This window comes from Scyliorhinus torazame, chromosome 16 (assembly GCF_047496885.1).
Source record: "Scyliorhinus torazame isolate Kashiwa2021f chromosome 16, sScyTor2.1, whole genome shotgun sequence".
NCBI lineage: Eukaryota > Metazoa > Chordata > Chondrichthyes > Carcharhiniformes > Scyliorhinidae > Scyliorhinus > Scyliorhinus torazame.
In genome coordinates this window covers 144730202-144757635 of record NC_092722.1, presented here as the reverse complement: position 1 = coordinate 144757635, position 27434 = coordinate 144730202, and the positions used below count along the sequence as shown (strand labels likewise).

The following is a 27434-nucleotide window of genomic DNA, read 5'->3' as shown; positions in this document are numbered from 1 at the left end:
AGTACCCCTCAGGGGGTTCACCACACCAGCCCCTTCCCAACCTGTTCCCCATCCCTCCGCTGTGACTTGACCCTCTGCTCCCTCCCCTCACCGGTCCGACACCCCCTTCTCCCCTCTGGTCCGACCCCCTGCTTTCCTTGGTCTGACCGCTCCCCCAGTACCCCCCAGTCTGACACCATCCCCACACTCTTCTCAAGTCTGAACCCACCACCTCTCTGGTCCGATCTCCCCCTTCAAGTCTCAATTGTCCCTTTAAATCTATCCATTACAGCAGCTACTTACCTCTCTGTGTCCCAGTTACTCCATGGCGATGCTGCCGGGGGGTGCACTTCGCTGCTCCTGTTTCACCCAGCCTGAGTGAGGAAGGTTGGGCAAAGAACTTTAGAATTCCAGCGAAGGTAAGTTTGTCAGAGATTGCCACTCTGACGAAGTTACAGTCCTATTTATATGTAATGTGAACAGAAATGCAGCTTCCTTTCAGAGTACATTTTCTTTTTTGCAAGATGCAGAGCACCCTGACTCAGCTACATATGTCCACACTGCCATTTGCCCCAATAGGTCCTGTGCCATCAGTGCAATCTTGCAACATTGAAATACATAAACAGGTTTATCAAAGATTAATAATGTTACTTAGCTCTTTAATTACTGGACATTTCTGGGACTCAAAGGCGATTTACTGTGCCACGGAAAGTCAAAGCTGATGGTTATGTTATGGTGAATGTAATAATAAGACATGGTGAAAATAATTTATTATTTATTTGCATTCCACTATTATGTTATGTTATTTGAGTAACATAAGTCGCTACGAACTGTAGACGATCTTGAAGCATACTCCAGTCCTCAAAGTAAGTTGAAAGTATTTATTTAGTAATGACAAAGCTAATAAATGAGTTCGACACTCTGCTGATCTAACTCTAGCAACACAGTAAACTTGACTAGCTGTACAAACTATATCGAAGCCACATGTGCTGGCTTGACTGAGATCTCTGCTACACTCGTGTTATTCCTCCAGTCTCTGCTGGGTGAGGGGGAGAGCTTGTGTGAGCTGTGGTTTTATAGTGGTCGTGCCACAGCTAGGTGTTCTGATTAACCCCTTAGTTACATGTCTGTCTACATATCATTACATCCACCATTACTTAAATCTTGGCCGTGCAACTGGAAAAATAAATTGAAGAACCAATTCAGTCTGCTAATTAATGGAGTGGGATAGTTTAATTTTAGATTGTTTTAGAATGATTACATAAATATGAAATGAAATGAAAATCACTTATTGTCACAAGTAGGCTTCAATGAAGTTACTGTGAAAAGTCCCTAGTCGCCACATTCTGGTGCCTGTTCGGGGAGGCTTGTACGGGAATTGAACCGTGCTGCTGGCCTGCTTGGTCTGCTTTAAAAGCCAGCGATTTAGCCCAGTGTGCTAAACCAGCCCCTGAATTGCATAATGTAAACGTCTTCTCTGCAAAATGGGATTGCTGTACACTGTAAATAGTTGATGAATTCAGTGCCAATATAGACTTGCCAGTCTGAATATAGAAAGGGACAGCACATTTTGGCATTGTAAAGTAAGTTATACTTAGGAAGGGGAGGGAGAGGACAGAGTGCAATGAAAATAGAAGCATTCACTGATGAAATTACTCTAGTTCATTGTTTAATGCTGGCATTATACGATGGATATTTTGAGCTCTATTCATAAGGAGATACTTGGCATTCCAAGTGTGCAATGAAAAACTCCCATGTGCTGCTTTTCATTTTCCATCCATGCTCACAGCAGAAAATGTATGACAATGAGGGTTTGGAAAAATCTATGATTCACCCTTCCTACCACCAAAATTGTTTACATTGACCTCATCAAATTTGCATAGCCTACCCCGCCTGTCACTGCAGCTGAATCTGAACATTGTCTGTTATCTCCAGATTCCATTTGTTTAATGTGATCCTTTCTGGACTCCCATTCTCCTCCCTTCATAAATTTCAACTTGTTCAAAACCTAGCTTCCCTGCACAAAGTCCTGCTCACCAGTCATTCATCCTCAATGTCCAATATGGCTCCCTGTCCCCAGAAAGAAATAAAGTTTAAATTCTTCATTCTCATCTCTCCCCATCTCTTCTTGAGAAGGTTCTGCAGCTTTTTAATCCTCTCCTCCAATTCTGGCCATTTGTAGACGACCCCCAATGTCTTCATTTCCGCCATTGCAACACAGTTGTCAGCCACCTGGGTCCTACTCTCTGAAACTCTTTCATTAAAATGCCCGGCTCCTCTACTCCTCACTCCATCTTAAAAAATATTTTCAAAACACGCTACTTTGGCCCGTTTTCAGTCACCTCTGCTAATTTTCTCACCAAAGTTCAATATCTACTCAATTATTTATTTTATTGATTTTTATCTTCTTCTCTATGCTAAGTGCCAGAAGACAATGTCTAAGCGAAAGGCACCTTAAATGCTGGGTATTTTGATAAAGTGTACTTTGCTATTGGCATCAGGCACACCATTTGCATTATCTACACAAGACTAAAAAGTCTACAGGAGTCTAAAATATTACTGGATTCAGAAACTACGGGCTGCATTTTTACATGAAGGTGGTGGCCCCACCCCCAACTTAAAAGTCAGAGGCGAGCCCACCTTCGCTTGGCGAGAAAGTCTGGAGCATTTAAGTCTCAGTCAGATGCCCAACAGCTCGCTAGTCCCAGCATTACCACCAGGAGTGGTGGCCACTGCTGGAACTGCAACCAGTTCCCTACAGTGATGTCAATGGAGAATAGAAGGTGAGTGGGGCGAGTGGCAGCACGGTGGCTATCATTGCTGCCTCACAGCACCAGGGTCCTGGGTTCAATTCCGGCCTTGGGTGACTGTGTGGAGTTTGCACATTCTCCCCATGTCTGCGTGGGTTATTCATGAAGGCCCAGTCTTCTCAACCATGCCCTTTGCCTGAGGTGTGGTGATCCTTGGGTTAAATCACCACCAGTCAGCTCTCCCCCACAAAGTGGAAAGCAGCCATTGGTCATCTGTGACTATGGCAACTTCACCCTTACATGGATTGCCTCAGGATGCTCCGGTTTCCTCCCACAGGCCAAAGATGTGTAGGTTAGGTGGATTGGCCATGCTAAATTGTCCCTTGGTGTCCAGAGATGTGTCGATTAGGTGGGGACGGGGATAGGGTGGGAGAAGTGGGCCTGGATCGGGTGCTCTTTCAGAGGGTCAATGCAGACTCAATGGGCTGAATGGCCTCCTTCTGTACAGTAGGGATTCTATGAATTCTATAAATTCACTGGGGTCAATCTGGTAGGCCCCAGCAATGGGGGTTGATGGATGGGTTTTGGGAGGGTGGGAGGGAATATGTGGCAGGAGGAGAATGCTGGGGGGTGAATGCCTCTGTTGGCTACAGGATGCCTAAAGAAGAGGGGCCGCTCCGTCAGTCCTAAAGGAGGCCACCGGGGTTCATCTGGCCTCATCATGTGGCCTGTGCACCCCCTGCAATTGGTAGAATATTAGCAGCAGAAGGAGAAGGCTCTTAAGTGTCCATCAATTGGGTGGGTGGGCGTTGAGTAAAATTCCACCCCATATAATTTGAACCACCCACTGATGTGCAGGTTTTCATGTGCTACAATTAAAACAAGGCTTTAATGTTTAATGCTGCAGAGAAATCTCCTCTCACTCCACTTCTGAAAACCTCTAGATTCCAATACAATATTTAAACTTTATTGTGATGAGCTTCTGCTCTTGAATTGAAGTTCCATGTTAGAATGGATCAAACATATACATGTTAACTGCTGCAAGTTTATTGCATGCAGTTTAAATTTTTTTAAAAATTAATTCATGGGATATGGTAATCACTGGTTAGGGGCCAGCATTTATTGCCCATCCCTAATTGTCCTTGAACTGACTGGCTTGATAAGCCATTCCAGAGAGCATTTAAGAATCAATCACATTGCTGCGGATTGAGGTCTTGTGGTGCAGTGGCAGTGCTCCTACCGCTGGATCAGAAGCTCTGAGCTTGAATCCAACTTGTTGGCCACAGAAGGAGTGTTCAAAATGTGTTTGAATGGCCTTATAATGAGCTCGGGAATCCTTCCACCACTTCTTCTATCAGTTTGGGTGTGAACATATTTAAAAATTTGCTGTGGATCTGGAGTCAGATCCAGCCAGATGAGGTAAGCAGATTTCCTTCCTAAGATGCTCAGGTTAGGTGGATTGGCCATGCTAAATTGCCCCTGACTATCCAAAGGTTAGGTGGGGTTACAAGAATGGGACGGGGGAGTGGGACTAGGTAGAGTGCCCTTTTGGGGGTCGGTGCAGACTCGATGGGCTTAATGGCCTCCTTCTGCACTGTAGGGATTCTATGATTCCCTAAAGGACATTAGGAATCAGATGAGTTTCATGATCATGATTAGACTTTTAGTTCCAGATTTGTATCAAATTCAAATTTCACCATGCACTGTGGTCGGATTTGAACCCAGGTCCCCAGAGCATTACCATATCTTGCCCAGCCAGTGACAATTCGACAATACCATCAGCACCCCTTATTAGGTAAACTGTTATCAACAGTGGTGTGGGCAAATGGCAATAAGATTCGCTGCAGAAATAATCTTGGCTACAACACGGGAATCCACTCAACAAAGTGGGAAATTTGAGTTATGCCAATCTGGCCAATTACATTCTGTCAGTCTATTCTCACTAAACAGCATGCTGATGCAAGAGGACAGTTACCGTGCTATGAGCAGCATTGTTCAACAATGCTCACTTTGGGTTCTGCTGGCACAACTCAGCCCAAGACCTCATTACAGCCTTGGTTCATGTGGTAAACCACTGTATTTTATTGTACTTACTGTTCTTACTTATTGTACTTACTGTTCTTACTGTTTGTTACATGTCTAGGTTTGTCCCTGCTGGCTCCGCCCCTCGGGCTCAAGTATAAAGGTGGCTAACCTCCAGCCCTGCCCTCATTCTGGGACCGGCTGCTAGCAGGTGTCTTTTAGTTGATTAAAGCCACAGTTTACTCTTCCGTCTCTCGTCTGTCATCATTGATGGTACATCAATTTAATCAGCTAAAATTTTAAGATGAATCCATCGCTCAAGCCTGATCGCCTGGAGCTGGACCCCCAAGCAGCCAACGCCACTGCCACGTTTGAACACTGGCTAAGCTGCTTCGAATCTTACATTGATTCCTCTGCCGCTGCCGTCGCTGAGACCCACAAGCTGCGAGTCCTCAACTCCTGGGTGAGCCCGCAAGTTTCCCTTCTTATCAGGGACGCTACCTCGTACGAGGATGCGATAACGCTGTTGATGGGGCAGTATGTTAAGGAAGTCCCTGGGTACTGTGTCGCAACCCTTACAGTACGGGGCGTCGAGTACAAAAATGTCAAGCTCTACGTCCTCCCCCAACTCTGCGCTGCCCTACTACTAGGTCTAGGTTTCCAATGCCACCTCAAAAGTCTTACCTTGGAGTTCGATGGACCCCTGCCCCCTCTCACCGTCTGTAGCCTCTCGACCCTTAAGGTCGCCTCACCCCTGCTCTTTGCTAACCTCACCCCGTCGCAACTAGGAACAGATGATACAGTGCTCGGGACAAGGCCTTTATCAGGTCGGAGGTCCAGCGACTCCTGCGGGAAGGGATCATGGAGTCCAGTACTCACCCCTGGAGATCCCAAGTGGTGGTCATTTAAACTGGGGAGAAGCACCGGATGGTCATCGACTACAGTCAGACCATCAACCAGTACACACAGCTCGATGCGTACCCTCTCCCCCACATATCTGACATGGTCAATCAGATTGTGCAGTACCGAGTCTTCTCCACTATTGACTTGAAGTCCGCGTACCACCAGCTCCTTATCCGCCCGGAGGACCGCCTATACACTACCTTCGAGGCAGATGGTCGCCTCTACCACTACCTCAGGGGCCCCTTCGGCGTCACCAATGGGGTCTTGGTCTTCCAACGGGAGATGGACCGAATGGTTGACCAGTATGGGCTGCGGGCCACGTTCCCGTATCTGGATAATGTCACCATCTGCGGCCATGACCAGCAGGACCATGACGCCAACCTCCAACATTTCCTCCACACCGCCAAGCTCCTTAACCTCACATACAATAAGGAGAAATGTATTTTCCGCACAACCCGCTTAGTCATCCTTGGGTATGTTGTGGAAAACGGAGTCCTAGGGCCCGATCCCGACCACATGCGCCCCCTCCCGGAACCTCCACTCCCCCACTGTCCCAAGGCCCTGAAGAAATGCCTGGGGTTCTTTTCCTTTTATGCCCAGTGGGTCCCCAATTATGCGGACAAGGCCTGCCCACTCATTAAATCCACCATTTTTCCCCTGACGGCTGAGGCCCGCCTGGCCTTCAACCGCATCAAAACAGATATTGTCAAAGCCACGATGCAAGCAGTAGACAAGTCCATCCCTTTGCAGTTGGAGAGCGATGCATCTGACTTTGCTCTGGCCGCTACCCTCAACCAGGCGGGCAGGCCCGTGGCTTTCTTCTCCCATACCCTCCAGGGCTCCGGAATTCGACACTCCTCCGTCGATAAGGAAGCCCAGGCCATGTGAAAGCTGTGCGACACTGGAGGCATTACCTGGCCGGCAGGCGATTCACTCTCCTCACTGACCAATGGTCGGTTGCCTTCATGTTCAATAACACACAGCGGGGCAAGATCAAGAATGACAAGTTCCAAAGGTGGAGGATCGAACTCTCCACCTATAATTATGATATCTTGTATCGACCTGGGAAGCTCAATGAGCCCCCAGATCCCCTACCCCGCGGTACATGTGCCAGAGCACAAGTAGCCCTCCACTATGATCTCTGTCACCCGGGGGTCACGTGTTTTTATCATTTTATCAAGGCCAGCAACCTGCCTTACTCCATCTAGGAGGTCAGGACCATGACCAGGGACTGCCAGGTCTGCGCAGAGTGCAAACTGCACTTCTATCGGCCAGACAGAGCACACCTGGTAAAGGCCTCCCGCCCCTTTGAGCGCCTCAGCATCGATTTCAAAGGGCCCCTGCCCTCCACTGACCGTAATGTGTACTTTTTCAACATCATCATTGATGAGTGCTCATGTTTCCCTTTCGCCAGCCCGTGCCCTGACATGACCTCTGCCACAGTCATCAAGGCCCTGCACGACCTCTTCACCTTGTTCGGTTTCCCCACTTACATCCATAGCGATCGGGGTTCCTCCTTCATGAGTGATGAGCTGGGTCAGTTCCTGCTTAGCAAGGGCATCGCCTCAAGCAGGACTACCAGCGACAACCCCCGGGGAAGCGGACAGGTGGAGAGGGACACGTGACGGTCTGGAAGGCCGTCCTTCTTGCCCTACGGTCTAGACGTCTCCCTGTCTCCCACTGGCAGGAGGTCCTTCCCGATGCGCTCCATTCCATCCGGTCGCTCCTGTGTACCGCCGGCAATGCGACATCTCACGAGAGAATGTTTGACTTCCCCAGGAAGTCCACCTCAGGGGTCTCGCTCCCATCCTGGCTGATGGTTCCAGGGCCCGTCCTCCTCCGGAAGCATGCGAGGAGTCACAAGTCGGATCCCCTGGTCGAACTGGTCCTTCTTCTCCTTGCTAACCCCCAATATGCCTACGTGACACACCATGACGGGCGGGAGGACACAGTCTCCCTTCGGGACTTGGCACCCGCAGGTTCCCCAGTGACCATCACCACTACCCCCGACTCTACACTGTCTCCCTCTGTTGCTACTCACGACTCTACACTATCTCCCTCCGTTGCTACTTATCCGGAAGACGACACGCTCCTGGATACGCAGGCCTCAACACTTCATCCGACACCAGTGTCCTCACCACAGCCGGGACTGAGGCGATCACAGCGGAAGGTCAAAGCCCCCGACAGACTCGATCTCTAATTCAACCCGTCCACTTCACCCCCGTTGGACTCTTTTTTAACAGGGAGTTAATGTGGTAAACATTATTATATTGTACTTACTGTTCTTACTTATTGTTCTTACTGTTTGCTACATGTCTGGGTTTGCCCCTGCTGGCTCTGCCCCTCGGGCTCAAGTATAAAGGTGGCTAACCTCCAGCCCTGCCCTCATTCTGTGAACGGCTGCCAGCAGGTGTCTTTTAGCTGATTAAAGCCACAGTTTACTCTTCCGACTCTCGTCTGTCATCATTGATGGTCCATCAGTTCATACATGGAAAAAAGAGCTGAATTCCAGATGTAAGGTGAGAAGTACCCAAAACATCAAGGTGTCACTTGATTAAGTATGGCACCAGTGGAAATCTGGGGAGAAGTCGCCACCAAATGGAAACATATCTAACATAAACCAATACGAGACCAAACATCTCATCCTCAAAACATTGCTTCAGGAGTTTCTTGGCCCAACTAACTTTAGCTATTTCCGTCATGACATTCCTTGCATCATAAGATCAGAAGTGGAGATCTTCACTGGTGATCACATAATATTCAGTTGCCTTCCCAACTCCTCTGATAATTAAGAAGTCTGGGCTTGCATGCAGCAATACCTGAACAGCATTCAGCTTTGGGCTGATAAGTGGCAACCAACATTCATGTCACATGAATGTTGGGCAATGCCCATCTTCAAAAAGGGAGACTAAAACCACCTCTCCTTGATACTCAATGGCAGTATCACCATCAAAAGCTCCACCATCAACATCTCGGAAAAAGATTTAACTGGACCATCCACATAAATATTGTGGCAACAAGAACAGGTCAGTGGCTGGGTTTTCTGTGGTAAGTGACTCGCCAAAGCCTTTCCATCATCTACAACAAGTTAGGAGTGCAACGGAATATTCTCCACTTGCCTGAATAAGCTACAACCTTTGCAACAACACCCAAGAAGCTACCCACCATCCAGGGTAAAGCAGTCGATTTGATCGGCACCCCTTCCACCATCTTAAGCATTCACTCTCTCTACCAATGTAGCAGCAGTGCATGCCATCTACAGGATGCACTTCGGCAACTTAACAAGAATTCTTCAACAGCACCTTACAAATTACTGCCCTTTATTGCCGAGAAGAACAAGGACAGTAGGTCCATGGCAACATCACCATCTCACCTCCACACACCATCCTGTCTTGGAAATATATCACTATTCCTTCACCATCACCAAGTGAAAATCCTAACCTTCCCTCCCGAACAGCACTGAGGGTGTATCTACACCACAAGGACTGCTGCAGTTCAAGAATGTGGCTCACCAACTTTCGATGGACAATTAAAGATGGGCAATAAATGCTGTCTTTTTCAGTGATACCCACATCCCTTGAGTGGGATTAAAAAGCCTAAAAGACAAAGCTGGTTAAACTGAAAATTGCTGAAGATATTTGGGCTAATATTAAAAATGATCAATTGTAAGTCAGTGGACTTCCACTTTTAGACTGAATGTAAAAGTGCAAGTGCATTTCATGTATAACAAAATTAAAAAGAGGGAAACAGTGAATGCTTGTTTTGTTTTACCAGTATGTCTTTGGACTTGGTACACACAAAAGCGATAACACATTTTAAGGTAGCTGAAAAAACTCCACGGGTATAAAGTTCCGACTGCAAACAATAATTGAAGTTTCATTTTTCAATACCAAGGTGTAACTTTAACAAGAATAATTGTTGTCCAGAGTACAACAGATTAAGTTAATGTGAAGAATGTAAAACTATATGTGTAGAATAAATGCAGCAGATTCAATATTCCCTTTTTAAAAAATTGCACATGTTGAAGTGAACTACAATAGACCCATAATTGTCTTGTCACACAAACTATCCTTTGCTGTTAATTGCAAACATAATCATCAACAGTTTATTTGTAGTCCACTCAAGCGCTTACTCATTTAATCAATTCATAACCGAGATTTCACTAAGCAGTATGATGTGTGTTTTACAAAACAGAAGTTCAGCATTACTCCTTAAGATACTCTATAGGAGGTCCTAATAGCACCAGTCAAAAACAAAATGGTCGTCACATATACCGTTAGACTATATCTTTTAGTTCCTTAAAATGTTTGGTTATAATCGATAAAAAAATTTAACTAAAATAAAAAAAATTGCCAGCTTATATAATCTTTTGAACTTTTGAATAAATAAAGAAACATGCTATTTATACTAACTTATAGACAAATGCTCACAAGAAAATGGCAGTGGTTCAGTACATTGACTAATCACTATGAAGTAGTGGAATAAAGGTTACATTCCCTAAACTCAGTGACACCTGTGATGTCAAGGAAGAAAAGTTGGGGAGACAACCATTTTCAAGCATCTGTTAGAAAAACCTGTGAGCAGTGAGAGGTTTCGAACATTTTTGGAAATTGGATTTTAAAGGTATTGGGCAATTTAAAGGGTAGTAAAAGCCTGGGGATAGAATGTGTTTGACTGCAATGGTCATGTTTTCAAAAAAAATAAATTCTGTTCTTTAGGGCCTGGGTAGTTTTAGCTGTTAACAGTTGAGATTTATGAAGGAATGTGCTTTTCAGTGTGAGCTAATGCATAGTGGTTTGCCTGGGAAATTCCCAGGGTAATTAATGTGCTTTCAGTCCCTGGAAAGTTAATTTACTTTATAGTTTGGGGATATGAGGGCATTGCTGGGTGGAGCCGAGGAATGCAGAGAGGCATTTTGGGAAGCTGTGGAGAGAGGCAGTTTTGAAGAAAGCAGTGGAAAGAGTTGATTTAGTGAAAGGCTTTGGAAGTGAAGTATGATCTGGCAAGACCACAAGTAAAGGCAGTTTTCTTTCCCAGTAGGGTAGTTAAAAATAGAGGAATAATATTTTAAAAGCAGAGCAGTCTTGTGGAAGAGGCTGAAACAACCCAGTTTATGCGGATATTTGAAGATATTCAGCCAGAGTCTGAAGGCGTTCTAGCCAGAGCCAGAATCTGTTCTGTACCACAATTATTACTCTATGCCCTGCTGATCTTTAAGTTGGATTAAGAGCTGTATGTTCCTTTTCTTGTTGTGTAATGCGAAATTGAGTCGTAGTGTTAAGGCGTAATTGTAAGTTGGTCTTTCTCGTGTATGAAGTTAAAAGCTTAATATTATATTTATAATAAAGTTTTGTTTTTGAAATACCAAAGCCCTATTTTTTCCATGCAATCTGTCCTAGAACAAATCACTCTTTCCACACAGTCTTAAAAGAAACTAATATATTGGGGTTTCGGTCCAGTATCATAGCACTGTTGGGACCTGGTCTGGGATCGTAATAGCAGGTCATCTGTCATATTTTTCAAATGCAGTCAGATGAATGGCTTTGAGAGAGACAGGGGAAAACCAATGGCAAATAAAGTGCATTTATCCTTACATAAAAAGGAATACTTTTGAAATTTTAATTAAGTTTTAATTGAAATTTGTTCTCTCCTCAAATTAATATTGAAGCCAGTTTAAGTGATTCATTACATCTGTGAAGAATAAAATAATTTGACAAACATACCATGGGCAGCACGATAGCACAGTGGTAAGCACTGTTGCTTTACAGCTCCAGGGTTCCGAGTGCAATTCCCGGCTTGGGCCACTGTCTGTGGGGAGTCTGCATGTTCTCCCGTGTCTGCGTGGGTTTCCTCCATGTGCTCTGGTTTCCTCCCACAGTCCAACGATGTGCAGGTTAGGTGCATTGGCCATGCTAAATTGCCTTTAGTGTCCAAAAAGGTTAGGTGGGGTTACTGGGTTACAGGGACAAGGTGGAGGTGTGGACTTAAGTAGGGTGCTCTTTCCAAGGGATGGTACAGACTCGATGGGCCGAATGGCTTCCTTCTGCACTGTAAATTCCAAGATTCTATGACTCTATGATTTTTCACTATTTTCAGCTAAAAAGGTGACTTTTTAAAATAAATTTAGAGTACCCAATTTTTTTTTTCCCAATTAAGGGGGAATCCACCTAACCTGCACATCTTTGGGTTATGGGGGTGAAACCCACGCAGATACGGGGAGAATGTGCAAACTCCACATGGACAGTGACCCAGGGCCGGGATTCAAACCCGGGTCCTTAGTGATGCAGTCCCAGTCCACAGTAACCACTGTTCCACGTGCCACCCCAAAAAGGTGAAAAATTAAATTTGAGGAGTTTCTCAAGGCAACACAATGACATGATGTGTTGAAACATAAGTGTCACATAAAAAATGTATTTACTTTCTTATTGCCTGTAAACAGTATGTTTCAGATCAAAATAATTGTGCCTTCTCTTTCATTTGGAGTGCGTATTCTGATTAAATAATTCAGTGAACTTTCATGAGTTTAAAATAAAGCTTATTTATCGTCACACACTGACCCCAAATTAACTCAATGTCACACACTCAGTTCCACATAGCACACACACACACACACACACACACAGGCACAAAAATTGCATACAGATAGTATACCTTTACAGATTACATTTAATTCAGTCTCTGATTTATGATTTCCCGTCTTCTGGGTTCTTGAATGGTTTTAATCATTTAAAGTTGAAGTGAGCACCTTGTAAAGCAAAGGATTTACAACTGGTTGTGAGGTTTATTGTAGTTTAATATCTAGGAGTTTTGTTTTCAGATGAACTTTGAAACTGGAATAGAATGATCTGCTTGGCAACTTGCAGCTGGTTTCAGAGTCTGGTTCTCAGACAGCCTGATTGCTGATGATTCTTAAAACACAAAGATGACACAGCCTTTCTCTGCAGCTGTTGTCAGTGCTCTACTGCAGAATGCCCTGGTCTCTTGGAGTCTTTAGACAAAACGTGTTATTCAAGCTGGTTTTGATTACATGACCAATACTCGCATCATCCAACCAGAATGGTTTGGAAATCCAAAGCCAACTCTGCACAATAGAAAATTACATGCCTTTACTCGGCATGACAACAGTGTATCTTGGAGTTTTGACTCCCTTAATTTTCTACTGACCTGTTAAATTCCTAACATGTAATGATGCTACAGAAATGCTGAGTGGAAGCCAGGTGCTTTCCAAGGGTGTGGGAAACCCCATGTGGTGGGTCACCCCAGGCCTCTCCATGTACCCCTTGTATTAGAGTCGAAATATAGTTGACAGACTTTCACTCTGTGACCTAGGTTCAAATCCAGCTTGGGATAGTGGGATGAAAACCTCTTCTTCCTGCCTGTTGGCATCCCACATGAAACTACATATAATTTGGCATTATAGGGTATCTTATTCACACAGATTATGAGCATACCGGTACAGAATGAAGTGCTCTTATGAGGTTTGGACTGAGGCAGATAGTTGGAGCAAAGTAGAGGGAGCTGATCTCAAAATGTTTCACGCTGTCACTTGGTTCCAAATTAACAATTTTCATCCCCCAGAACTAACATCCACCACCCTAATGAGCATAAAGAAGTAATAAAAGGAAGAAAAATGTGGTCAGTATCTCATCATTCAAATGTCAACAGCAAGAATCAAGTGCTTCTTCTGGGGAAAATTTAGCTCCACAATATTCTCAAGCTGTTAGCAAAATGTGCATTGAACTCATATTTTGGTATGAGAATCCTATCAAATAAATATGTTGTGTATGACACATCAAAATAAGTAGATGTCGATTATGACGATAAAACACCCTAAGGAAATAAATATCAGACACATCAATATCCAGAGCAGCAGAAGACAATTGTTAGAGAATTGGTCAAAGTAGTACACTGCATCTGTTTGATACATACTGCCCATTATGTTCTTTATGAAGTGTCCTATTGGGGTCTTACTCTTCAAATATGAGTCGGAAGACCCTTTTCTTTTATTAGTTACTAAGCTCCTCATATTTGTTCCATATTGCAGCTGGTTGAAAGTCTAAGCTTTATTGTCTTCTGTTATTGAAAATCCAGATTTCTGCAGCCTACTCCCTGAGGTTAAGCTTTGTCTGAGAATACATTCTCATTTCAGGATGTACTCAGGCTGTCCACAGAGAGGGGGAGAAAGATTATGACTGTAATACACTTAAATCCAATTTATTTGCTTGACTAGAAACTTAACCCTTACATAAATTCTTCTGTTTCTATATTTAATTCCCTTATAACGCCAAGTTCAAAGATGCTACGATTCTTGTCCATGCACAGGACTCATGACATTAACTAAATTGTACGAGTAAACTGATATTTGGTGTTCCGTGAATAACGGCTGGCAGAATAAACTAAATGTATTTCACCAGCATGCTTCTTTAGCTAAATGATGCTGAAATCAAATGTGCAAAGCAGTATATCGACTTCTGAAAAATGCTCAGGAATGGAGAGCTTTTTAAAAAAACTTTACAACAGGAAACCTCTAGGCCATCTGGAAAATTTTTCTTCACATGGAAATCAAGGGATTTTATGAATCGCTACCTACACTGAAACAGATTAAAGCGTTCTCTTTTTCTATTTCATGTATTCATCAAAGAACTGCCTTGCAGCCTGCATTCGAGGTTACATGTAGAAAATGCATTTTTCCATTTTGTTGATGTCTGCTCTGTGTAGTGTTGGAGAGCATTCTGAACAATTGCTTGGCATTTTGTTGAATTTGGTTTATTCAACCATTGATACGCGTGAATGAAACCGTTCAGTGAAATTCATTTTGACTTTTGCTTGACTTAAAAAAATGAAGCTAACAAAAAGCAGCTTCTAAACAAACTCTCAAAGTTACAATTATTTCAATGGTAAATCTAAATTTTATTTCAGAAGATATGGGAGTGCTGAGAGAATTATTTTAAGAAGTCAAACAAAGCTGGACGGTCTTGAAATTCCTCTGGGTCTCCGCCTTAACTCTGTTCATGTTGTTCCCGGGGTCCCATTGGTATCCTGTGAGAATTAGGGCAGGAAACACGTAGAACTTCTGTAGAATTTCAGGGTCTCTGAATAAATGCATTTTAAATTTACATTTAAAAGTTTTGCAGCTTTTTTTGCATGATATTCTAAAGTCTGACTTGTTTGGGATGTTTTGATGTATTTATGCTATAACTGCTGCATAGGTGAGATGTAGGGCGCGATTCAGTGGATTCAAGTTTTGGATACGTTTGGCAGGAGTTTCGTGATGGCTGCTTTTAAATGCTCCCTCACCACCTACTCCCAGTCAACACACAAGAATGGCAGCCCGCAGACCTGCTCCTCGCTTTGGGGATGGTGACTTCTCAAGGCTTCTCAACACTGTGAATGAGAGATAGGGAGGACCAGCAGCTAGGTCAACGATGCCGCCAGGGAGGCAGCGGCTGTCAGTTTGCACAGCATGACCAGGTGGACCGCTGTCCAATGTTGGAACAAGACCAATGACCTCCAGTGAGTTGCAATGGTAAGTTACAGCTCCAGGGTCCCAGGTTCGATTCCCTATCCACCCTACCCAAGGTCAACACCTCCACCCTATCCCCATAACCCAGTAACCCCACCCAACACTAAGGGCAATTTTGGACACTAAAGGCAATTTATCATAGCCAATCAACCTAACCTGCTCATCTTTGGACTGTGGGAGGAAACCGGAGCACCCGGAGGAAACCCACGCTGACACTGGGAGGATGTGCAGACTCCGCACAGACAGTGACCCAAGCCGGAATCGAACCTGGGATCCTGGAGCTATCAAAAGCCTCAATGCAGTTCAGAGAATGGGTGTCAGCGGGCTGTCAGCAGAAAGACGGAAGTCAGACTTTAGCTGAAACTGAGGAGCACCAGACCTTTCTTCACAGCAAGTTATCATCACTCCTGCCTTGTACGGTGACCCGCTAACTATGGCAACACACTGGAGTGATATTACACAGATCCTTGGAGGGGGGAACAGGGTGGCCAAGGATGGTGGTGTTAAGGGGGGGGGGGTACAAAATGAGGGAGGGTAATGATGGGTGAAGGAATGGGGCTGGGGAGGGGAATGGGGGTTGGGAGGGAAATGGGGGTCAAGGGTTGAGCTGATGGACACAGCCTCGTCCTTTGAGAATCTGGAAACGATGTGACCCTCCCTGGTCCTGTTGACATGTCGGACCCTGTCCTCCATCCTCCGGCTCCTCCTTAGGCTTTTCCTTCAGCCCCACCTGGACCATCTCATCATCCTCATTGTTCTCCTCAGACAAGGTCATATGTCTCCCCGCCTCCTGTTCTTCCTCCAGTATGTCGTTCTGCTGCTGTGGCAGATTGAGTAATGCACAGCAGACCACCACATTGTGGGACGCGCTCTGCTGGGGTGTTCTGCAAGGCACCATCAGAGCTGTAAAGGCATCGGAAATGCATCTTGGTGGATTCCGGTGGCGACCATGGAGTGAGCGTTCGCACATTTGGCAGCTCCTGCTCATGGTGGTCTTTTTGTGGCTATTATGCTGTTTGTTTTCGGTTCGATTTGGGGTTATGCTGGTACATAGTAATTTGTTAAGGGAGGAGGGGTGGGCCTGTGTGATCGGGAGATATTTGGAGATATTGTTTGTTTTTGCTTCTTGCCTTTGTTTCGCGGGGCAGGGGAACCAGTGGGGGGTAAGATGCTAGGCGCCATGAGCAGGGGCTGCCAGGCTAGCTGGGAGGGCTAGTTTACAGAAGCAAAGTGGGGGGTGAGCTGAAGACCGATGTGGGTGTCATGATAAGCAAACATGCAACCAATGAACACTCAGAATAGGACACAAACAATGGGCAGTCAGGACACTCAGACAGCCTAGGGGCTGTTTAGCACAGGGCTAAATCGCTGGCTTTGAAAGCAGACCAAGGCAGGCCAGCAGCACGGTTCAATTCCCGTGCCAGCCTCCCCAAACAGGCGCCGGAATGTGGCGTCTAGGGGCTTTTCACAGTAACTTCATTTGAAGCCTACTTGTGACAATAAGCGATTTTCATTTTCATTTCATTCATTTCATTTTCAGAGGTGGCATCACCACAATGGGGCATGACATAAACATCATAAAACACCAAGATCTACCCTTCACAAATCCGTGTTGACTATCCCGGATTAAGCTGCATCTTTCCAAATGGTCATAAATCCTACCCTTCAGGACCTTTTGTCCCGACCACCGAAGTAAGACTAACTGGCCTATAATTACCAGGGTCATTCCTTTTCCCTTTCTTGAACAGAGGAACAACATTCGCCACTCTCCAGTCCTCTGGCACTATCCCCGTGGACAGCAAGGACCCAAAGATCAAAGCCAAAGACTCTGCAATGTCATCCCTTGCCTCCCAAAGAATCCTTGGGTATATCCCATCTGGCCCAGGGGACTTGTCGACCCTCAGGTTTTTCAAAATTGCTAATACATCGTTCCTCAGAACATCTATTTCCTCCAGCCTACCCGCCTGAATCACACTCTCATCCTCAAAAACTTGGCCCCTCTCCTTTGTGAACACTGAAGAAAAGTATTCATTCAATGCCTCCCCTATTTCTTCTGACTCCATGCACAAGTTCCCACTACTGTCCTTCACGGGACCTACCCTCACCCTGGTCATTCTTTTATTTCTCTCATAAGAGTAAAAGGCCTTGGGGGTTTCCTTGATCTGACCCGCCAAGGACTTCTCATGCCCCCTCCTAGCTCTCCTAAGCCCTTTTTTCAGCACATTCCTTGCTACCTTGTAACCCTCAAGCGACCCAACTGAACCTTGTTTTCTCATCCTTACATACTCTTCCTTTTTCCTCTTGACAAGACATTCAACCTCTTTTGTGAACCATGGTTCCCTCACATGGTCATTTCCTCCCTGCCTGACAGGGACATGCCTATCAAGGACACGCAGTATTTGTTCCTTGAACAAGCTCTGCTTTTCATTTGTGCCTTTCCCTGACAGTTTCTGTTCCCATCTTATGCTCCCTAATTCTTGCCTAATCGCATCATAATTACCCCTCCCCCAATTATAAACCTTGCCCTGCCGTATGGCCCTATCCCTCTCCATTGCAATAGTGAAAGACACTGAATTGTGGTCACAATCTCCAAAGTGCTCTCCCACAAACAAATCTAACACTTGGCCCTGTTCATTACCCAGTACCAAATCCAATGTGGCCCCACCTCTTGTCGGCCTATCCACATATTGTGTCAGGAAACCCTCCTGCACACACTGTACAAAAACTGCCCCATCCGAACTGTTCGACCTACAGAGATTCCAATCAATATTTGGAAAGTTAAAATCACCCATGACAACTACCCTGAGACCTCCACACCTATCCATAATCTGTTTTGCAATTTCTTCCTCCACATCTCTATTACTATTTGGGGGCCTATAGAAAACTCCTAACAATGTGACCGCTCCTTTCCTATTTCTAACTTCGGCCCATATTACCTCAGTCGGCAGATTCCCTTCAAACTGCCTTTCTGCAGCCGTTAAACTATCCTTGATTAACAATGCTACTCCTCCACCTCTTTTACCATCTTCCCTACTCTTACTGAAACATCTATACCCTGGAACTTCCAACAATCATTCCTGTCCCTGTTCTAACCATGTCTCCGTAATGGCCACAACATCATAGTCCCAAGTACCAATCCACGCTCCAAGTTCACCTACCTTATTCCGGATGCTCCTTGCATTGAAGTAGACACACTTTAACCCACCTTTCTGTCTGCCGGTACACTCCTGCGACCTTGATACCCTCCTCAGTACCTTACTACTCTCGACACTGGCTTCTGGACTACAGCTCGTTTTCCCAGCCCCCTGATGAATTGGTTTGAACCCCCCCGAAGAGCCGTAGCAAATTTCCCTCCAAGGATATTGGTGCTCCTCTGGTTCAGGTGCAAACCGTCCTGTCTGTACAGGTCCCACCTTCCCCAGAATGTGCTCCAATTATCCACGTACCTGAAACCCTCCCCCCCTACACCATCCCTGCAGCCATGTGTTTATCTGCCCTCTCTCCCTGTTCCTCACCTCACTAGCGCGTGGCACCGGCAACAAACCAGAGATGACAACATGGTTTGTCCTGGCTCTCACCTTCCACCCCAGCTCCCTAAATTCCTGTTTTAAATCCCCATCCCTTCTCTTACCTATGTCGTTGGTACCGATGTGTACCACGACTTGTGTCTGCTCCCCCTCCCCTTTAAGGATTTTGAAAACACGGTCCGAGACGTCATGGACCCTGGCATCCGGGAGGCAACATACCATCCGTGAGTCTCTTTCGCTGCCACAGAACCGTCTATCTGCCCCTCTAACTATCGAGTCCCCAATAGCTATTGCTCTCCTGCTCTCCCCCTTCCCTTCTGAGCCACAGGGATGGACTCAGTGCTGGAGATCCGTTCACTGTGGCTTACTTCTGGTAGGTCGTCCCCCTCAACAGTATCCAAAACGGTATACTTGTTACTGAGGGGAACGACCACAGAGGAGCCCTGCACGGACTGCTTCCTCCCAGCCCCTCTCACCGTCACCCATCTATCTTGATTCTTCGGAGTAACTACATCCCTGAAGCTACAATCTATGACCACCTCTGCCTCCCGAATGATCCGAAGTTCATCCAGCTCCCTATCGCGGTTTCTGAAGATCGTTCTCATCCGAGAAGAGATGGCCAAAGACCCCCTATTGCAGTTTGTCATCCACAACCTCAGCAATGGCTGGCAGAAAGGGCAATGCCCTCCATTCTACAATGTCAAGGACGACCTGATGCTGATCGACGACACCCTGCTCAAGCTGGACAGGATAGTCATCCCGCTACGTCTCCAGAGCATGGTGCTGCGGCAGTTTTATGAGGAACACCTGGGCGTAGAAAAGTGCAGACGCAGGGCCCGGCATGCTGTCTACTGGCCCGGCATCAACCAGGACATCATGGACATGATCCTGAACTGCGAAACCTGTCAGAGGTTCCAACCAGCGCAGAGCAAGGAGATGCTCCAACCACATGATCTAGAGACCTCTCCGTGGTCCAAGGTTGGCATTGACCTATTCCATGCGAATGGTTGCGACTATATCTTAATCATCGATTACTTTCCTGACGTGCTGAAGCTGCCAGACCTCACCTCACGGACTGTCATCAAAGCGTGTAAAGAGACATTCTCACGGCATGGCATTCCGAACACCGTCATGAGCGACAATGGCCCGTGCTTCCACAGTCGAGAATGGTCCACGTTTGCCAAGAGCTACAATTTCAGGCATGTCACCTCCAGTCCGCACTATCCGCAGTCCAATGGCAAAGTCGATAAAGGGGTGCACATCGTTAAGCAGCTCATCCACAAGACCTCGGTCTCCACTTCCGACATACACCTTGCACTACCTGCGTACCGGGCGATACCCTTGTCCACTGGCATGTCGCCAGCTCAACTCCGGATGAACAGGGACCTGCGGACACACTTCCAGCCATACACCTGCCCAACCTTGATCACCTCCCGGTGCTGCAGAAGATTCAGCAGCTTTGCGACAGCCAGAAGCAGGGCTCTGACGCACATGCCACCGATCTGGACATGCAATCCCCGGCAGACACGGTCAGGATCAAGATACCGGATGGTGGGTGGTCTGCCCCGGCTGTCGTTGTTCGACAGGCTTTGCCCAGTGTGGTAATACCAGGTATTGCAGTACCTGAGAGAGGAATGACCATTGGCTAGACCGCGGGGTCTACCATTGGGTAATGTACATAGCCCCGCCCTGAGAGGCGGGGTATAAGAGCCGGTGCCATCCCAGCAGCCTTCACTTCTGTATCATCGCTGCTGGGTACAGTTCCATCTGATTAAAGCTGAATCGATATGACTCCTCGTGGTCTCAAGAGTATTGATTGTGCATCACCCAGATCCTCTGTCATACGTATGGCTGATGGCTCCATTGTGCGAAGGAATCGAAGGACACTGCGAAACGTTGCTTGCCCATTTCCACATGTCGAATTGCCACCTCGAACCACGAGGCCACCAGTCGTGCCTCCCACTCGCCTGTCAAGACACTGTCATCTCCTCCACCACCTCTCCGGCGGTCGACGAGGATCAGACACGAGCCTCAGAGACTGGACTTATGAGCATTTGTTTTGTTTGTTCTGTTCTCTATTCCTCAGTCAGTCACATTAGACAGACACATTCACATGTATATACATATAAACAAAAGGGGGGAGATGTCATGATATGCAAACATGCAACCAATGAACACGCAGAATAGGACACAACCAATGGGCAGTCAGGACACTCAGAGGTGGCATCACCACAAGGGGGCATGACATAAACACTATAAAACGGATGAGGCACTCACACCCTGCCTCTTTCCACAGACAGACATCTAGAGAGTTAGACAGGGTTGATCAGCAGCATCACACTCCAGCACGTGACTTAGAGCAAGCTGGTACAGTTAGACTGAGTTACTACAGTTAGATTAGCAGAGAGTCAAACTCATTTGAGAACTGTGTTAATAGTTCAATAAACCCTTGAAGTCATTTCAGAGTCTGGAGCATCCTTTAGTTAAGACTGCATCAAGTAGCAGCCTGTGTTATCCGAAGCAGCATAATGCTACAGTGGACAGGGATGGGAGGGGCAAGGGTTGTTGGGGGCGGGGGGGGGCTCAGACTGCGGATGGGGAGGGGACTTTCAAATTGGAGCAGGAGGAGGGTTGATGACGGTGGTTGCCCGAGGGCGTGGGAGCCCCAATTGGGCTTGGGGGTTATAGAGGGGTTGGGGGCGATGCAATCGGGTAAGGCCCCGGGACCCGATGGATACCCAGTTGAGTTTTATAAAAGAAAATTCCGGGTTGCTGCTGGTAAAGGCTTTTGATGAGTCCAAGGGGTTGGGAGTGCTCCCCCCAATATTATTGCAGGCATCGATTTTCCTTATTTTGAAGCTTAATAAGGACCAGAGAGTTGTGGGTTTTTAGGCCGATCTCCCTGTTGAATGTGGATGCAAAATTGCTGATCTGTGACAATCACCGGTTCGCTTCGGGGAGGCTGGATGGAGGCTTTAGGAGTTGGCTGGGTGGGGATTGAGAGGTTTGGAGATCTCTTCATTGAGGAGGGGTTCCCAAGCCTGGAGGAGCTTGAGGAGTTGCCGGGTGGGAACAGATTTTGATACCTGCAGGTACGGGACTTTGTCCGGAGGGAGGTTCCAAGTTTCCCTCGCCTCCCTCTAAGGGGACTGCAGGATAAGGTGATGTCTAAAATAGGGGTTGGGAAGGGGAGGGGTCTTGGAACTATATAAGGAACTATATAAGGAATTGATGGAGTGGAAGTGGTCCCAATTGGGGAGGTGAAAAGGAAGTGGGAGGACGAGTTGGGAGGGGAGTTGGGCTATGGGAGAAGGCCCAGAAAAGAGTCAATGCATCCTCGTTGTGTGTCAGGCTTAACCTGATCCAGTTCAAAGTGGTCCATAGGGCTCATATGACTGTGGCCCAGATGAGTAGGTTTTTTGAGGAGGTGGAGGACAGGTGTGGTCGGTGTGGGGGGAGTCCTGCTAATCATGTACATATGTTTTAAGCGTGTCCAAAGCTGAGGGGATTTTGGCAGGGATTCTCAGATGTCATGTCAGAGGTCCTCAAGGGAGGATGACTCCGAGCCCAGAGGTGGCAATATTTGGAGTAACGGAAAACCTGGAAACCAAGGGTGGGGGGAAGGCCGACGTTTTGGCCTTTGCCTCCCTGGTGGCCCGGAGACGGATTTTGCTGGGATGGAGGGACTCAGAGCCTCCAAAGTCAGGGGTGTGGGTCAGTGACATGGCGGGGTTTCTCAGGCTGGAGTAGATTAAGTTCGCCTTAAGGGGTTCAATACAGAGGTTCGCTCGGAGGTGGCAGCCGTTCATCGACTTCTTTAAGGAAAAGTGACCCATCAGCAGAAGGGGGGAGGGAATGGGGGATGGGCAAGGGAAGGCATAGAAGTGAAGTTGGGGGGAAGTTGGGTGTGTTACTGTGGGATTTTTGCATGTGTTGGACCGCTCTGTTATTTAGAATGTTAATATGTTGAAATGTCAAAATTATAAATGCCTCAATAAAAGGTTTTCAAAAAAAAAAGGAAATGCATCTTGAGCAGGCTGATGCATTATTCAATGACAGCTCGGGTGGCAACGTGGGCCTCATTATAACAGGACTCCACCTCATTATCAGACCTCCATACCAGCGTATTCAGCCATGACCTCAGTGGGTAACCCTTGTCCCCCATGACACAACCTGTCATCCTGAGGTGCTCCTTGAAGTCACTGGGGATCTCGGAGTACCCCAGGATGTAGCTGTCACGCACGCTTCCAGTGTAATGGGCACACACGTGCATGATTCTAAGGCGGTAGTTGCACACAATCTGAACATTCAGGGAGTGGAACCCTTTTCTGTTAATATAGGGCACTCTCTGATGCACTGGTGCTTGCAGAGCGACAAGGCTGCCACTGATTCCCCCCCTGGAACTGGGCATCCAGCAATAGCAGCAAATCCTGCAGCCCAAACACCTTGGTGGGCCTGGCCAAGCTGAAAGGTGATAAAGTCTGATCCCCGGCATATAGAGCATCTGTTACCTCTCGGGTGCACCTGTGGACGGATGCGCTGAATGCCAGAGGTGAGGTGAGAGTGATTGCTCTTGACATCAAGGTAGCATTTGGCCAAGTATGACTTCAAGGAGCCCTAGCAAAAGTGGAGTCAATGGGAATCAGGATTTGTGTATTGTCACGTTTACCGAGGTGCAGTGAAAAGTATTGTTCTGCGTACAGTTCAGACAGATCATTCCGTATATGAATAAAAATACATAGAGCAAATATAATTTACACAATGTAAATACAGAGACACAGGCATCGGGCGAAGCATATAGGAGTGAAGTACTATTCAGTAGAGAAGATGTGTGAAGAGATCAGATCAAGAGGGTGGTTTAGAAATCTAGTAACAGCGGGGAAAGCTCTCCGCTGGTTGGAGTCATATTCTGGCACAAAGGAAGATGGTTGTAATAGTTGGAGGTCAATCATCGCAATTCCAGGGCATCACTGCAAGAGTCCCTCAGTGTGTCTGAGGCCCAACCATCTTCAGCTGCTTCATCACTGACCTTCCTTACATCATAAAGTCAGAAGTGGGGATGTTTACTGATGACTGCACAATGTTCAGCACCATTCGCAACTCCTCAGATAATAAAGCAGTCTATGTCCAAATGCAGCAAGACTTGGACAATATCCAGGTTTGGCATAGGGCAAGTTACATTCACACTGCACAAGTACCAAGCAATGACCATCTCCTACAAGAGCGGATCTAAGCATCACCCCTTGACATTCAATTGCCATCAATGAATCCCCCACCATCAACATCGTGGGGGTTACCATTGATCGGAAACTAACTAGACTAGCTATATTAATACTGTGGCTACCATAGCATGTCAAAGGCTAGGAATCCTATGACGAGTAACTCACTTCCTGACCACCATCTACAAGGCACACGTCAAGAGTGTAATGGAATACTCTCCACTTGCCTGGATCAGTGCGGCTCCAACAACACACAAGAAGCTCAACACCATCCAGGCAAAGCAGCCCATTTAATTGTTACTCCTTGCACAAAATTCAATCTCTTCACCACCGACGAACAATGGCAGCCTTGTGTACCATCTACCAAATGCACCGCAGGAACTCGCCAAGGTTACTTAGGCAGCATCTTCCAAACCTACACCCACTACTATCTAAAAGGACAAGAGCAGTAGATATCTGGGAACCAACCCCACCACCTGAAGGTTCTGCTCCAAGTCACTCACCAACACCCCGACTTAGAAACATATCGCCGTTCCTTCAATGTTGCTGGGTCAAAATCCTGGACATCCCTCCCTAACAGCACTGTTGGTATACCTACACCTCAGGGACTGTAGCGGTTCAAGACAGCAGCTCACCATCACCTCCTAAGAGCAATTCTTGTTGGTCCTGCCAGTCTGTGGCAGCGATATGCCACACAGGTCAAACCCTGGAATGACCCGGTGTTGTGAACATTTAAGGCTGCAGTGACCATCACGGCCACCGGGAGCGGGTATCCTCCTCCTCCATGGGGTGCCGTGTCCGTGGGTCTTCTGCGGCATGGCGTCTGTAAGCCCATTGAATTACCAATGACACCTGTACACCTTGGGCCATCGTTAGCCTCCCCTTCTGGGCTCCTCCTCAGCCTAATGGGTGGTCAGGTCTTCAGGGTGTGCAGCAGCCCTCTGCACATAGGGTGTCGCCTCCACTATGCATGTCACTGCTGCCTTCTACGCCTTCTGCCCGCCTTGGCTGTCACAAGCACAGCATGGGCAGCCGCCACGGGATCAACTCTGGAATGAATTGGAGAAGGAGAGAGTCCAACAATCAGTTAGGCTTTCCATCCCGGGACCCTCAAGTCCCCAAGCCTCCCCCACCACTACCATGACTGTCCCGCCTTTTCTCAGAGTGCCATCTCGTGAACCAGTTGTGTTGGCAAACCTTGTTCTCCACATTCATCCCTGGCCACATCAGGAGCCCCTAAACCCCAGACGTCTGCTGGGAACATTAGGGAGGCCATACACAGCTGCCTCCGTTCATTCACACACATTTACCCTTTGGCCATGGGAGAATCCTTGGTAAAGAAGCCCTACTCTTTCATGTTTGATTGTTGGCAGCTGCCTCCAAGGTGCTGATGCAGAAGATTGCTGAACATGCAGTGCGCTAATCATCCTCTGAAACATGGCACCTGTGCTTTTGAGGTGACACTTGAGAGTTGAGGAGCGTGAAGTGCTCTCACAACTAACAATGCTAATTCCTCATTTGAAATAGCGTTCAGCTGTGAAGCTAGTGACTGCTCATGGTCAAAGGGGTGAAATTGACTTTCAGGATAGAAGCCTCAGCATATCTCTATCCTGGAAGTGTTCGGTAGGGCAGGCAGGCTGCAGATGTGGTTGCCCCTGTTATAGGTCTGCACAATATTTAAAGATGGCTTGAGGGCCTCAGAGACCCAAAGCCCTTCACCAACCTCCCCCCCCAACCCAGCCCAAGGGTGATCTCCGACCAGGAACGTTTCAGCCTCTGACCATGCCTGACACCCCCGAAGGGTCTCTTCCGCCCCTCCCCCCACCCCCACAGCACCATGACATCAGCTCCAATGCCCTTAAGCTGCATAATGGAAAATGGAAAGGGTTACTCGTCTCCTCACTTTCCTTTAGGAGCCATTGCAGCAGCTTCATGTTTTTGAAAATGAGTTCTAAACAATGCCCACGCAACGTCTCGCTGGGGTATCAAGTAATTCCTAGGAGGCCGTTGCATTTGACTTCAATCTTGTTAATGAGATTGAAATGCATGCAAATTAGGGTTAATGATATTCTTGCCATTATGGGCACGATCCGGAACTCCCCCAGCGGGATTCTCGATTTTTCCCTCTCCCACTATTCAACCGTCACCCCCCGACTTTGCCAGGAGACATGGTTAGAGGCAATTTCCCTGATGGACTTCACATCTGCTATTGTCTAAATCCTCAACAAAACATAAGGATAATAGCGCTCTCGACTTACTGGCCCCAGAAACAACCAGGAGCAATTAAAGCCTGGAGAGAGGCTGAAGGAAGGAATGGTGGCGGACCGATGACAGGGCTGGCTAGTTAGAAGGTCTGCATTCAGTTTATTAGGACATTGGTCCAGTTCAATTCATGGTTATTAGGCCCTCTGGCCCGCACATATCACTCCCCCTTATAATTACTTAATCTGTGTTTAAAGTGGTTTTTCATTACCTGTGTGTTTATTTTCACAGAATTTACAGTGCAGAAGGAGGCCATTCAGCCTATCAAGTCTGCACTGGCTCTTGGGAAGAGCACCCCACCCCCACCCTATTCCCATTACCCAGTAACCCCACCCAACACTAAGGGCAATTTTGGACACTAAGGACAATTTAGCATGGCCAATCCACCTTACCTGCACATCTTTGTACTGTGGGAGGAAACCAGGGCACCCGGAGGAAACCCACGCACACACGGGGAGAACATGCAGGCTCCGCACAGACAGTGACCCAAGCCGGGAATCGAACCTGGGACCCTGGAGCTGTGAAGCAATTGTGCTAACCACAATGCTACCGTGTTGCCCGCGAATTTTGACAAACTTAAAGGTCCTTTAATGGGAATTTCACTGGATTTTCTTGATTAACAGTTTTTTGAAAAGGTAAGATGGAGAATTTTCTTCAAAGGAAATGTTGAACGCCTGACTGTTTTTTGTTGAATTCATGAGCAGTTCAAATACTTGCCAGTATTATTATATGGCTCAGGGTTCTGTACCTAGTGGATACTGGAAGAATGCTTCAAAGGCACAGCAGATGTCAGGACATTAAATCAATGTGAAAATCAAATTACTGCATTGAAAACATAAGTGATCATAAACCATTACCTAATGACTTGAAGTTGGCAAGAGCTTTTAAATTTATCTGTCAATAGGTTCTGACTTTACAGCAGGCTTCCCCCAAGTTCACAACTGAATTAGCTGGCGTGGTTCCCACTATCTTCAGGAATCCACCTTCCCACACTTGATTTTGGAGTTGGCTTTAAATGGCTTTGTAATAAATTTCAAAGAATCAAATGAGCGTCAGGTTGCAACCTGCCATGATAACCAATCCAAAAAAAAGTGCAGAGGGGGAGGGAACTTGGGAAGGAAATGTTAAAATATGGCCCCGCGCGCTTCCAATTTTGTCCTCCCAAAGAGATATGCTCAGCGTTAGGATATGTACATTCAGCCCTGCTGTCATATTTGACTCAGAGATAAGCTTCCAACCATATATTTGC

General features: G+C 46.8%; 1 long non-coding RNA gene across 1 annotated transcript in view; it reads right to left on the bottom strand.

Annotated features, from left to right (window-relative positions):
- The window catches only part of LOC140393119 (uncharacterized), a 97158-nt gene that overhangs the window by 7457 nt on the left and 62267 nt on the right, over positions 1 to 27434 (bottom strand). The gene's annotated exons all lie outside the window — the stretch shown is intronic.